The 12,966-nt window shown below is 44.2% G+C and overlaps 8 non-coding genes across 8 annotated transcripts; 5 read left to right on the top strand and 3 right to left on the bottom strand.

Moving 5' to 3' along the window:
• Window positions 1-215: 215 nt before the first annotated feature.
• On the top strand, window positions 216-298 carry trnal-cag (transfer RNA leucine (anticodon CAG)). The gene has a single exon. It is a non-coding gene; the product is annotated as a tRNA-Leu (tRNA).
• An 823-nt stretch (window positions 299-1,121) lies between these two features.
• On the bottom strand, window positions 1,122-1,193 carry trnad-guc (transfer RNA aspartic acid (anticodon GUC)). Its single transcript has one exon. It is a non-coding gene; the product is annotated as a tRNA-Asp (tRNA).
• A 1,575-nt stretch (window positions 1,194-2,768) lies between these two features.
• trnal-cag (transfer RNA leucine (anticodon CAG)) lies at window positions 2,769-2,851 on the top strand. Its single transcript has one exon. It is a non-coding gene; the product is annotated as a tRNA-Leu (tRNA).
• An 823-nt stretch (window positions 2,852-3,674) lies between these two features.
• trnad-guc (transfer RNA aspartic acid (anticodon GUC)) lies at window positions 3,675-3,746 on the bottom strand. The gene has a single exon. It is a non-coding gene; the product is annotated as a tRNA-Asp (tRNA).
• Window positions 3,747-5,321: 1,575 nt separating this feature from the next.
• trnal-cag (transfer RNA leucine (anticodon CAG)) lies at window positions 5,322-5,404 on the top strand. The gene has a single exon. It is a non-coding gene; the product is annotated as a tRNA-Leu (tRNA).
• An 817-nt stretch (window positions 5,405-6,221) lies between these two features.
• On the bottom strand, window positions 6,222-6,293 carry trnad-guc (transfer RNA aspartic acid (anticodon GUC)). Its single transcript has one exon. It is a non-coding gene; the product is annotated as a tRNA-Asp (tRNA).
• A 1,479-nt stretch (window positions 6,294-7,772) lies between these two features.
• On the top strand, window positions 7,773-7,855 carry trnal-cag (transfer RNA leucine (anticodon CAG)). Its single transcript has one exon. It is a non-coding gene; the product is annotated as a tRNA-Leu (tRNA).
• Window positions 7,856-10,318: 2,463 nt separating this feature from the next.
• Window positions 10,319-10,401, top strand: trnal-cag (transfer RNA leucine (anticodon CAG)). The gene has a single exon. It is a non-coding gene; the product is annotated as a tRNA-Leu (tRNA).
• Window positions 10,402-12,966: the final 2,565 nt, after the last annotated feature.

Below are 12,966 nucleotides of genomic sequence, written 5' to 3'. Positions count from 1 at the left end.
AGACTGCTGGGGGACCTCATCTGTCACACCTTTCCTCACTTTGCTCTCTTTTTCCCCCTGTTTAATTTTTCAAATGATTTTATGTACACGTGACATTATTGTGGTTATTAAACAACTTAAACAACAGCCAAGACCCATGAACACCACGTAGACCCACATATTCACTCCAATGATCCCTGGGCCCGCCGACAATAAGTGCAAGTCTTTTTTTTGCGGTCAGGATGGCCGAGCGGTCTAAGGCGCTGCGTTCAGGTTGCAGTCTCCCCTGGAGGCGTGGGTTCAAATCCCACTTCTGACAAAGCAACCTTCTCCAAGAGAATGGTTTTCACTGGCAAAGGCAACCCAACTTCCCTCCTTGCTTGGCTAGCGCTATATCATCTAGTTTACAGCAACATTCGTTGTGCCGTCATGTTACTCTGAAGTCTTATGACCGCTCTGAATCGCAGGGAAGGGGCTTTGTGCATGAGAATCCTTTGTCCACAACTCAAGTTATTGTTACATATTAACATTTTGGCATGTACTCAACACCACCGTAAAACCTCCTGTTTTTCAGTCATTTTTGTGGAAAAATCGTCTGAAAACAAAACACTGGTCGTGACAAAAGACCTCGACAGATCGTCCCTGGTATGCAAAGTCCTTGTTGGCTTTGGACAAGACAAGAATGAAACCACAGGTTTTCTGTTGTTGGACAAAGTACTTGAAAGTGAGCTTTATGGAAGAGTGGTATGAAGGAGAGGTTAGGGGGTAGTCCTTGTTGGCTTTGGACAAGACAAGAATGAAACAACAGGTCTTCTGTTGTTGGACAAGGTACTTGGAAGTGAGCTTTATGGAAGAGTCTTATGAAGGAGAGGTTAGGGGGAAGATAGAGGTCCCTGCAGGCCAGGCTTCTCGTGGTGGCAATACATGTGGTGCCAAGTGAAATGCCTTCCAAAGTGCTTTGATAAAAGCAAACAAGTGTAAGATAGTTGAATATGAGATGACAGCATGTATTGAAGGCTGGTGTAAGAGCTGCTGGTCTTGAGTGATTTGTAAGGGAGGTGACTGTTTGCAAGAGGGAACTTGGCTGATGGTGGGTGAATTAGATTATACTTGGTGGGAGGCATGTGATAAAAGTCCTAGCTCTCCCCGTCGGGGAATCGAACCCCGATCTTCCGCGTGACAGGCGGAGATACTGACCATTATACTAACGAGGAATTTCGATGGGACAGATACAGTCGTCATTTGAAAAGACTACCGTAGCCAATGAGCGAAATAAGAGTTTTGTGTCCCATTTGAGGTGCCTTTTAAAGGAATGTTTTGAATCACGCAAAGCAATTGAGAAGAAACTAGGCATGATCTTCAGCATGCAAGTGGTGAAAAGGGCTCAACAAGAATCTCATTGTACAGGAATGTGTTTCTAACATGCACTGTATATATGACAATAAACGCTTGAATCTTGAATCTTGGTGGCAACACCCAGAAATTCTGCCTTGTGGTAGATGTAGGACACTCCGCATCATCAAAACAATAAAAAGTAGAATGTTTGCTCCAGAAGAAGCTAGACTTTTTTTTTTCCCTTTGCAGTGTTGATAAGTTGTAAATAGATTCTACTTTGGACACTTATGCAGATTTTTCAAACCCCCGGTACCGTATCATAGGACAACAGGACAGGGCTTTTGACCAAAGCAAACTGGATTCATATCAGGCTATTTGAAGGGGGGCTATTCACATTTAGGCCTAAGATGGGTGAGAATATCAAAACAGTATTCTAAGTACCACATCAGACTATAATGGTGATAACACACCTATTGAAATTTCAACTTCTGCAGTCTCAGCTATTATGTAAGTAATGGGTGAGAATGCTCAGCAATTTGGAGGTGAGATGGGCATCATCATGCCTATTGAAATTTCAACTTCTGGAGGCTGATCAGCTATTATGTAAGTAATGGGTGAGAATGCTTAGGAATTTGGAGGTGAGATGGGCATCATCATGCCTCTTGAAATTTCAAATTCTGGAGGCTCATCAGCTATTATGTAAGCAGAGGTGAGAATGCTGATCATTGATGACAGTGCTACTCTTCCTGCTCTTGTTTTCTTCTCCATTTTCCTCGTTGTGGAGTCGTTAGCGGTAACCTTCCCGTAGCAGCGACACCTCTGTGACTGAAAAGACTGCAACGACTGGCGCATCGACTCCAGCCACAATATATGGTCGGAACGACAGCGTGAAGTCATCAACAACGCTCGCTCGAGCCATCACGGCAACGACGCTTGGCCTTTAAAGTGCTGCGTTAAGACCGCAGTTTCCCTTGGAGGCGGGGTTCAAATTCCACTTCTGACATTGCAAACTTCTCCAACAGAATGATTTTTACTGGCAAGGCAACCCAAGTTCACTCCTTGCTTGACTATGCTACGTTGTATTGCTAAACTGGCACTGTATCGTCTAGTTTAAAGATTATTGCGGCCATTTTACATCTGAAGAGTTCTTGCTTCCAAATGCTTTTTGATAAAGCTTATAGTTAGGGATGGCTCAGGTAATCCTGAAACATCCCATGTTGCCCAAGCTGCTATAGGCTTAGACTGCTGGGGGACCTCATCTGTCACACCTTTCCTCACTTTGCTCTCTTTTTCCCCCTGTTTAATTTTTCAAATGATTTTATGTACACGTGACATTATTGTGGTTATTAAACAACTTAAACAACAGCCAAGACCCATGAACACCACGTAGACCCACATATTCACTCCAATGATCCCTGGGCCCGCCGACAATAAGTGCAAGTCTTTTTTTTGCGGTCAGGATGGCCGAGCGGTCTAAGGCGCTGCGTTCAGGTTGCAGTCTCCCCTGGAGGCGTGGGTTCAAATCCCACTTCTGACAAAGCAACCTTCTCCAAGAGAATGGTTTTCACTGGCAAAGGCAACCCAACTTCCCTCCTTGCTTGGCTAGCGCTATATCATCTAGTTTACAGCAACATTCGTTGTGCCGTCATGTTACTCTGAAGTCTTATGACCGCTCTGAATCGCAGGGAAGGGGCTTTGTGCATGAGAATCCTTTGTCCACAACTCAAGTTATTGTTACATATTAACATTTTGGCATGTACTCAACACCACCGTAAAACCTCCTGTTTTTCAGTCATTTTTGTGGAAAAATCGTCTGAAAACAAAACACTGGTCGTGACAAAAGACCTCGACAGATCGTCCCTGGTATGCAAAGTCCTTGTTGGCTTTGGACAAGACAAGAATGAAACCACAGGTTTTCTGTTGTTGGACAAAGTACTTGAAAGTGAGCTTTATGGAAGAGTGGTATGAAGGAGAGGTTAGGGGGTAGTCCTTGTTGGCTTTGGACAAGACAAGAATGAAACAACAGGTCTTCTGTTGTTGGACAAGGTACTTGGAAGTGAGCTTTATGGAAGAGTCTTATGAAGGAGAGGTTAGGGGGAAGATAGAGGTCCCTGCAGGCCAGGCTTCTCGTGGTGGCAATACATGTGGTGCCAAGTGAAATGCCTTCCAAAGTGCTTTGATAAAAGCAAACAAGTGTAAGATAGTTGAATATGAGATGACAGCATGTATTGAAGGCTGGTGTAAGAGCTGCTGGTCTTGAGTGATTTGTAAGGGAGGTGACTGTTTGCAAGAGGGAACTTGGCTGATGGTGGGTGAATTAGATTATACTTGGTGGGAGGCATGTGATAAAAGTCCTAGCTCTCCCCGTCGGGGAATCGAACCCCGATCTTCCGCGTGACAGGCGGAGATACTGACCATTATACTAACGAGGAATTTCGATGGGACAGATACAGTCGTCATTTGAAAAGACTACCGTAGCCAATGAGCGAAATAAGAGTTTTGTGTCCCATTTGAGGTGCCTTTTAAAGGAATGTTTTGAATCACGCAAAGCAATTGAGAAGAAACTAGGCATGATCTTCAGCATGCAAGTGGTGAAAAGGGCTCAACAAGAATCTCATTGTACAGGAATGTGTTTCTAACATGCACTGTATATATGACAATAAACGCTTGAATCTTGAATCTTGGTGGCAACACCCAGAAATTCTGCCTTGTGGTAGATGTAGGACACTACGCATCATCAAAACAATAAAAAGTAGAATGTTTGCTCCAGAAGAAGCTAGACTTTTTTTTTTCCCTTTGCAGTGTTGATAAGTTGTAAATAGATTCTACTTTGGACACTTATGCAGATTTTTCAAACCCCCGGTACCGTATCATAGGACAACAGGACAGGGCTTTTGACCAAAGCAAACTGGATTCATATCAGGCTATTTGAAGGGGGGCTATTCACATTTAGGCCTAAGATGGGTGAGAATATCAAAACAGTATTCTAAGTACCACATCAGACTATAATGGTGATAACACACCTATTGAAATTTCAACTTCTGCAGTCTCAGCTATTATGTAAGTAATGGGTGAGAATGCTCAGCAATTTGGAGGTGAGATGGGCATCATCATGCCTATTGAAATTTCAACTTCTGGAGGCTGATCAGCTATTATGTAAGTAATGGGTGAGAATGCTTAGGAATTTGGAGGTGAGATGGGCATCATCATGCCTCTTGAAATTTCAAATTCTGGAGGCTCATCAGCTATTATGTAAGCAGAGGTGAGAATGCTGATCATTGATGACAGTGCTACTCTTCCTGCTCTTGTTTTCTTCTCCATTTTCCTCGTTGTGGAGTCGTTAGCGGTAACCTTCCCGTAGCAGCGACACCTCTGTGACTGAAAAGACTGCAACGACTGGCGCATCGACTCCAGCCACAATATATGGTCGGAACGACAGCGTGAAGTCATCAACAACGCTCGCTCGAGCCATCACGGCAACGACGCTTGGCCTTTAAAGTGCTGCGTTAAGACTGCAGTTTCCCTTGGAGGCGGGGTTCAAATTCCACTTCTGACATTGCAAACTTCTCCAACAGAATGATTTTTACTGGCAAGGCAACCCAAGTTCACTCCTTGCTTGGCTATGCTACGTTGTATTGCTAAACCGGCACTGTATCGTCTAGTTTAAAGATTATTGCGGCCATTTTACATCTGAAGAGTTCTTGCTTCCAAATGCTTTTTGATAAAGCTTATAGTTAGGGATGGCTCAGGTAATCCTGAAACATCCCATGTTGCACAAGCTGCTATAGGCTTAGACTGCTGGGGGACCTCATCTGTCACACCTTTCCTCACTTTGCTCTCTTTTTCCCCCTGTTTAATTTTTCAAATGATTTTATGTACACGTGACATTATTGTGGTTATTAAACAACTTAAACAACAGCCAAGACCCATGAACACCACGTAGACCCACATATTCACTCCAATGATCCCTGGGCCCGCCGACAATAAGTGCAAGTCTTTTTTTTGCGGTCAGGATGGCCGAGCGGTCTAAGGCACTGCGTTCAGGTCGCAGTCTCCCCTGGAGGCGTGGGTTCAAATCCCACTTCTGACAAAGCAACCTTCTCCAAGAGAATGGTTTTCAAAGGCAACCCAACTTCACACCTTGCTTGGCTAGCGCTATAACATCTAGTTTACAGCAACATTCTTTGTGCCGTCATGTTACTCTGAAGTCTTATGACCGCTCTGAATCGCAGGGAAGGGGCTTTGTGCATGAGAATCCTTTGTCCACAACTCAAGTTATTGTTACATATTAACATTTTGGCATGTACTCAACACCACCGTAAAACCTCCTGTTTTTCAGTCATTTTTGTGGAAAAATCGTCTGAAAACAAAACACTGGTCGTGACAAAAGACCTCGACAGATCGTCCCTGGTATGCAAAGTCCTTCTTGGCTTTGGACAAGACAAGAATGAAACCACAGGTTTTCTGTTGTTGGACAAAGTACTTGGAAGTGAGCTTTATGGAAGAGTGGTATGAAGGAGAGGTTAGGGGGTAGTCCTTGTTGGCTTTGGACAAGACAAGAATGAAACCACAGGTCTTCTGTTGTTGGACAAGGTACTTGGAAGTGAGCTTTATGGAAGAGTCTTATGAAGGAGAGGTTAGGGGGAAGATAGAGGTCCCTGCAGGCCAGGCTTCTCGTGGTGGCAATACATGTGGTGCCAAGTGAAATGCCTTCCAAAGTGCTTTGATAAAAGCAAACAAGTGTAAGATAGTTGAATATGAGATGACAGCATGTATTGAAGGCTGGTGTAAGAGCTGCTGGTCTTGAGTGATTTGTAAGGGAGGTGACTGTTTGCAAGAGGGAACTTGGCTGATGGTGGGTGAATTAGATTATACTTGGTGGGAGGCATGTGATAAATGTCCTAGCTCTCCCCGTCGGGGAATCGAACCCCGATCTTCCGCGTGACAGGCGGAGATACTGACCATTATACTAACGAGGAATTTCGATGGGACAGATACAGTCGTCATTTGAAAAGACTACCGTAGCCAATGAGCGAAATAAGAGTTTTGTGTCCCATTTGAGGTGCCTTTTAAAGGAATGTTTTGAATCACGCAAAGCAATTGAGAAGAAACTAGGCATGATCTTCAGCATGCAAGTGGTGAAAAGGGCTCAACAAGAATCTCATTGTACAGGAATGTGTTTCTAACATGCACTGTATATATGACAATAAACGCTTGAATCTTGAATCTTGGTGGCAACACCCAGAAATTCTGCCTTGTGGTAGATGTAGGACACTCCGCATCATCAAAACAATAAAAAGTAGAATGTTTGCTCCAGAAGAAGCTAGACTTTTTTTTTTCCCTTTGCAGTGTTGATAAGTTGTAAATAGATTCTACTTTGGACACTTATGCAGATTTTTCAAACCCCCGGTACCGTATCATAGGACAACAGGACAGGGCTTTTGACCGAAGCAAACTGGATTCATATCAGGCTATTTGAAGGGGGGCTATTCACATTTAGGCCTAAGATGGGTGAGAATATCAAAACAGTATTCTAAGTACCACATCAGACTATAATGGTGATAACACACCTATTGAAATTTCAACTTCTGCAGTCTCAGCTATTATGTAAGTAATGGGTGAGAATGCTCAGGAATTTGGAGGTGAGATGGGCATCATCATGCCTCTTGAAATTTCAAATTCTGGAGGCTCATCAGCTATTATGTAAGCAGAGGTGAGAATGCTGATCATTGATGACAGTGCTACTCTTCCTGCTCTTGTTTTCTTCTCCATTTTCCTCGTTGTGGAGTCGTTAGCGGTAACCTTCCCGTAGCAGCGACACCTCTGTGACTGAAAAGACTGCAACGACTGGCGCATCGACTCCAGCCACAATATATGGTCGGAACGACAGCGTGAAGTCATCAACAACGCTCGCTCGAGCCATCACGGCAACGACGCTTGGCCTTTAAAGTGCTGCGTTAAGACTGCAGTTTCCCTTGGAGGCGGGGTTCAAATTCCACTTCTGACATTGCAAACTTCTCTACCAGAATTATTTTTACTGGCAAGGCAACCCAAGTTCACTCCTTGCTTGGCTATGCTACGTTGTATTGCTAAACTAGCACTGTATCGTCTAGTTTAAAGATTATTGCGGCCATTTTACATCTGAAGAGTTCTTGCTTCCAAATGCTTTTTGATAAAGCTTATAGTTAGGGATGGCTCAGGTAATCCTGAAACATCTCATGTTGCCCAAGCTGCTATAGGCTTAGACTGCTGGGGGACCTCATCTGTCACACCTTTCCTCACTTTGCTCTCTTTTTCCCCCTGTTTAATTTTTCAAATGATTTTATGTACACGTGACATTATTGTGGTTATTAAACAACTTAAACAACAGCCAAGACACATGAACACCACATAGACCCACATATTCACTCGAATGATCCCTGGGCCCGCCGACAATAAGTGCAAGTCTTTTTTTTGCGGTCAGGATGGCCGAGCGGTCTAAGGCGCTGCGTTCAGGTCGCAGTCTCCCCTGGAGGCGTGGGTTCAAATCCCACTTCTGACAAAGCAACCTTCTCCAAGAGAATGGTTTTCACTGGCAAAGGCAACGCAACTTCACTCCTTGCTTGGCTAGCGCTATATCATCTAGTTTACAGCAACATTCGTTGTGCCGTCATGTTACTCTGAAGTCTTATGACCGCTCTGAATCGCAGGGAAGGGGCTTTGTGCATGAGAATCCTTTGTCCACAACTCAAGTTATTGTTACATATTAACATTTTGGCATGTACTCAACACCACCGTAAAACCTCCTGTTTTTCAGTCATTTTTGTGGAAAAATCGTCTCAAAACAAAAAACTGGTCGTGACAAAAGACCTCGACAGATCGTCCCTGGTATGCAAAGTCCTTCTTGGCTTTGGACAAGACAAGAATGAAACCACAGGTTTTCTGTTGTTGGACAAAGTACTTAGAAGTGAGCTTTATGGAAGAGTGGTATGAAGGAGAGGTTAGGGGGTAGTCCTTGTTGGCTTTGGACAAGACAAGAATGAAACAACAGGTCTTCTGTTGTTGGACAAGGTACTTGGAAGTGAGCTTTATGGAAGAGTCTTATGAAGGAGAGGTTAGGGGGAAGATAGAGGTCCCTGCAGGCCAGGCTTCTCGTGGTGGCAATACATGTGGTGCCAAGTGAAATGCCTTCCAAAGTGCTTTGATAAAAGCAAACAAGTGTAAGATAGTTGAATATGAGATGACAGCATGTATTGAAGGCTGGTGTAAGAGCTGCTGGTCTTGAGTGATTTGTAAGGGAGGTGACTGTTTGCAAGAGGGAACTTGGCTGATGGTGGGTGAATTAGATTATACTTGGTGGGAGGCATGTGATAAAAGTCCTAGCTCTCCCCGTCGGGGAATCGAACCCCGATCTTCCGCGTGACAGGTGGAGATACTGACCATTATACTAACGATGAATTTCGATGGGACAGATACAGTCGTCATTTGAAAAGACTACCGTAGCCAATGAGCGAAATAAGAGTTTTGTGTCCCATTTGAGGTGCCTTTTAAAGGAATGTTTTGAATCACGCAAAGCAATTGAGAAGAAACTAGGCATGATCTTCAGCATGCAAGTGGTGAAAAGGGCTCAACAAGAATCTCATTGTACAGGAATGTGTTTCTAACATGCACTGTATATATGACAATAAACGCTTGAATCTTGGTGGCAACACCCAGAAATTCTGCCTTGTGGTAGATGTAGGACACTCCGCATCATCAAAACAATAAAAAGTAGAATGTTTGCTCCAGAAGAAGCTAGACTTTTTTTTTCCCCTTTGCAGTGTTGATAAGTTGTAAATAGATTCTACTTTGGACCCTTATGCAGATTTTTCAAACCCCCGGTACTGTATCATAGGACAACAGGACAGGGCTTTTGACCGAAGCAGACTGGATTCATATCAGGCTATTTGAAGGGGGGCTATTCACATTTAGGCCTAAGATGGGTGAGAATATCAAAACAGTATTCTAAGTACCACATCAGACTATAATGGTGATAACACACCTATTGAAATTTCAACTTCTGCAGTCTCAGCTATTATGTAAGTAATGGGTGAGAATGCTCAGGAATTTGGAGGTGAGATGGGCATCATCATGCCTATTGAAATTTCAACTTCTGGAGGCTGATCAGCTATTATGTAAGTCATGGGTGAGAATGCTTAGGAATTTGGAGGTGAGATGGGCATCATCATGCCTCTTGAAATTTCAAATTCTGGAGGCTCATCAGCTATTATGTAAGCAGAGGTGAGAATGCTGATCATTGATGACAGTGCTACTCTTCCTGCTCTTGTTTTCTTCTCCATTTTCCTCGTTGTGGAGTCGTTAGCGGTAACCTTCCCGTAGCAGCGACACCTCTGTGACTGAAAAGACTGCAACGACTGGCGCATCGACTCCAGCCACAATATATGGTCGGAACGACAGCGTGAAGTCATCAACACCGCTCGCTCGAGCCATCACGGCAACGACGCTTGGCCTTTAAAGTGCTGCGTTAAGACCGCAGTTTCCCTTGGAGGCGGGGTTCAAATTCCACTTCTGACATTGCAAACTTCTCCAACAGAATGATTTTCACTGGCAAGGCAACCCAAGTTCACTCCTCGCTTGGCTATGCTACGTTGTATTGCTAAACTGGCACTGTATCGTCTAGTTTAAAGATTATTGCGGCCGTTTTACATCTGAAGAGTTCTTGCTTCCAAATGCTTTTTGATAAAGCTTATAGTTAGGGATGGCTCAGGTAATCCTGAAACATCCCATGTTGCCCAAGCTGCTATAGGCTTAGACTGCTGGGGGACCTCATCTGTCACACCTTTCCTCACTTTGCTCTCTTTTTCCCCCTGTTTAATTTTTCAAATGATTTTATGTACACGTGACATTATTGTGGTTAGTAAACAACTTAAACAACAGCCAAGACCCATGAACACCACGTAGACCCACATATTCACTCCAATGATCCCTGGGCCCGCCGACAATAAGTGCAAGTCTTTTTTTTGCGGTCAGGATGGCCGAGCGGTCTAAGGCGCTGCGTTCAGGTCGCAGTCTCCCCTGGAGGCGTGGGTTCAAATCCCACTTCTGACAAAACAACCTTCTCTGAGAGAATGGTTTTCACTGGCAAGGCAACCAAACTTCACTCCTTGCTTGGCTAGCGCTATATCATCTAGTTTACAGCAACATTCTTTGTGCCGTCATGTTACTCTGAAGTCTTATGACCGCTCTGAATCGCAGGGAAGGGGCTTGGTGCATGAGAATCCTTTGTCCACAACTCAAGTTATTGTTACATATTAACATTTTGGCATGTACTCAACACCACCGTAAAACCTCCTGTTTTTCAGTCATTTTTGTGGAAAAATCGTCTGAAAACAAAACACTGGTCGTGACAAAAGACCTCGACAGATCGTCCCTGGTATGCAAAGTCCTTCTTGGCTTTGGACAAGACAAGAATGAAACCACAGGTTTTCTGTTGTTGGACAAAGTACTTGGAAGTGAGCTTTATGGAAGAGTGGTATGAAGGAGAGGTTAGGGGGAAGTCCTTGTTGGCTTTGGACAAGACAAGAATGAAACAACAGGTCTTCTGTTGTTGGACAAGGTACTTGGAAGTGAGCTTTATGGAAGAGTGGTATGAAGGAGAGGTTAGGGGGAAGATAGTCCCTGCAGGCCAGGCTTCTCGTGGTGGCAATACATTTGGCGCCAAGTGAAATGCCTTCCAAAGTGCTTTGATAAAAGCAAACAAGTGTAAGATAGTTGAATATGAGATGACAGCATGTATTGAAGGCTGGTGTAAGAGCTGCTGGTCTTGAGTGATTTGTAAGGGAGGTGACTGTTTGCGAGAGGGAACTTGGCTGATGGTGGGTGAATTAGATTATACTTGGTGGGAGGCATGTGATAAAAGTCCTAGCTCTCCCCGTCTGGGAATCGATCCCCAATCTTCCGTGTGACAGGCGGAGAAACTGACCATTATACTAACGAGGAATTTCGATGGGACAGATACAGTCGTCATTTGAAAAGACTACCGTAGCCAATGAGCGAATGAGTGTGTATATAACTAATTCAAATTAAATGACCTTTCCATAGTCCTAAATTTATCCATATTAAGTTACTTTTAATTGCATAATATGTACGATTAAATATATGCATACATAGACATATATAACCCCAAATTGAGGACAAAGAGACTTAAAGGCATTGATAATAATTCCTTTTAATTTAAAATGACTCACGTGAATCTCAGGAAATGAAAACTGACCCGTCTCCGTTGCGGGCTGGACACACAACAGGTCCTGTGAGGCAATTATGAGTATTCCGTTTAATTAACTTATTAACAGGTTTTCCTGAAGTAGACCTGAGAAGTAACTTTGCAAAACCATTATCTGTTCCAAAATTGGCCGCAATAAAGACCGAAGTCCGACGCACAACAGAAAATGGGCATTTAAACTGCGCTCTTTAACTACAGGTCAGCTGGGAGCGGAGAAGCCGCGACGCCATTATGCAAACAACAGTGTACTTAATGAGCCCCACTCGTTAAAAGACGGCTCTCCAACAGTTCAATGACGAAGTTGAAAACTGGTCGAAATTATACCATAGAAAGTCCAGCCACAACTGAAAAGTTCCTTCGTCCACAGAAATAGCCTCCACGAAGTCGTCCCGAAGAAAGAAAATCCAGGAGAAGTGGAAAAGTCCGCACATCGGCGTTAACAAGCGCAAATAATGATGCAGACTGACTGACACCAGGTAATAGAGCAGGGCTGCGCAGCCCCTCCTCTCTGCATCACTCTCGACTGGAACTTGAGCAATTCCAACTGTGGCCAGGAGATGGAGCAAGAGGCACTCTGTCGGCTGTGTTACACAGCACAGGCCATCAGAAAGTTGATTACAAAAAGTAGGAATTGAACCTCTTTTCCGTTTCATGTAATTTCTCCTCCAACCTCATGCCCTAAAGAATCCACACAGCAGTGTTCAATCCGTGGAAACCTGAAATAGCACATGGAACATGAGCAATTCCAACTGTGGCCAGGAGATGGAGCCAGACTAAAAAGTGGCACTCTGTCAGCTGTGTGTTACACAGCACAGGCCATTAGAAAGTTGATTACAAAAAGTAGGAATTGAACCTCTTGTCTGTTTCATGTCATTTCTCCTCCAACCTCGTGCCCTAAAGAATCCACACAGCTGTGTTCCATCTGTAGAAACATGTAATAATCCACAGTACCGAAGCAAGTGTAAAAGGAGAACTGGAGATGCTGGTATGGCATTATACCTGGAGTGTTTGAGAGCCCGTTCTTCCGAGGCTCTGGCAAGGTTAGGTGAGAGACTCTATCACGATGACCCCCCCTGACTCATCCAACGACAAGCCAGTTGAAATGGGGAGCCAAAGGGAAGGCACTGGCCGTCGCACGTCATCCGCAGCCCTCGTCGCCTTATAATGACCAGTACCATGACATCTCCAATTAGGTAAGAGACCCATAGCATAAGGTGAAAGAACATATGCATTAATGCCCATGTACACAGTCATACATGCACATCAATCCACATGTGAAACAGGAACCGGAGGAGACAGAGTCAGGGAGAGGGTGTCGGACCGGACTGTATCCCACTCCCCCGCCTTACCAGGCTGTACACTCTGCCACCTCCACTCCCTCCAAGACAGGA

The sequence above is a fragment of the Leuresthes tenuis genome, unplaced genomic scaffold (genome assembly GCF_036924035.1).
Source record: "Leuresthes tenuis unplaced genomic scaffold, fLeuTen1.0.hap1 SCAF_15, whole genome shotgun sequence".
Lineage (NCBI taxonomy): Eukaryota > Metazoa > Chordata > Actinopteri > Atheriniformes > Atherinopsidae > Leuresthes > Leuresthes tenuis.
Note: the sequence above shows the minus strand (reverse complement) of the source record. Positions and strands in the feature narration are given on the sequence as shown.